This window comes from Microtus ochrogaster, unplaced genomic scaffold (assembly GCF_000317375.1).
Source record: "Microtus ochrogaster isolate Prairie Vole_2 unplaced genomic scaffold, MicOch1.0 UNK30, whole genome shotgun sequence".
Lineage (NCBI taxonomy): Eukaryota > Metazoa > Chordata > Mammalia > Rodentia > Cricetidae > Microtus > Microtus ochrogaster.
The window spans coordinates 1,521,306-1,521,916 of NW_004949128.1; the positions used below are offsets into that span (position 1 = coordinate 1,521,306).

A 611-nucleotide genomic window follows, 5' to 3' on the forward strand; every position below is an offset into this window, starting at 1 on the left:
AAGAAAAAAGAAAAGAAAAGGATAAGAAGCACTAAACAGCATAAACAAAGACAAATCTTTTTGTAATTAATTTCCATATGGAATAATATATATACCCAAAAAGTCTCATGACTTTATAATATTCTATTGGTTTGGTTCATGAAAACAAAACAAAAAAGCCTCAGGTGAGAAATAATAGGCATCATTTAAAACTATGTTAGAAAATATTTCAAAGCGTGACGATACTGCATAGTACACTGGAATGTGTGGGACGGGGAACACACCAAATTTGACAATATCCACAGGTAAAATAATGGAGAAAACTTGCTAATCAATCAATCAATTGAATACTGGAGTATATTGAACAAACCTGCCAACTCAACAATCCTCCTGGTAATAACTTTGCAGATGGGCTGCACAAAAATGAAAACCTGTGCTAAGAGAAACAGCAAAGTGGGGCACGCTCTCTAACACCACAGAAGCACCAGCGGGCAATGACCTGCTGTCTTCAACAAGAAAACAACATCAGGAATCTAAATATTATATTAAGCGAGCTTAAAATATGGATCAGTAAAGTGCAACAGAGGTCTTATTCAGATCTTAACTGAGCAAAGTATTAAAAATATCAGTAG

At 34.5% G+C, this 611-nt stretch overlaps 1 protein-coding gene across 3 annotated transcripts in view; it reads right to left on the minus strand.

The window, feature by feature from the left end:
- Rnf145 (ring finger protein 145) overlaps positions 1-611 on the minus strand; it is a 46,899-nt gene that overhangs the window by 8,781 nt on the left and 37,507 nt on the right. The window lies entirely within an intron of this gene.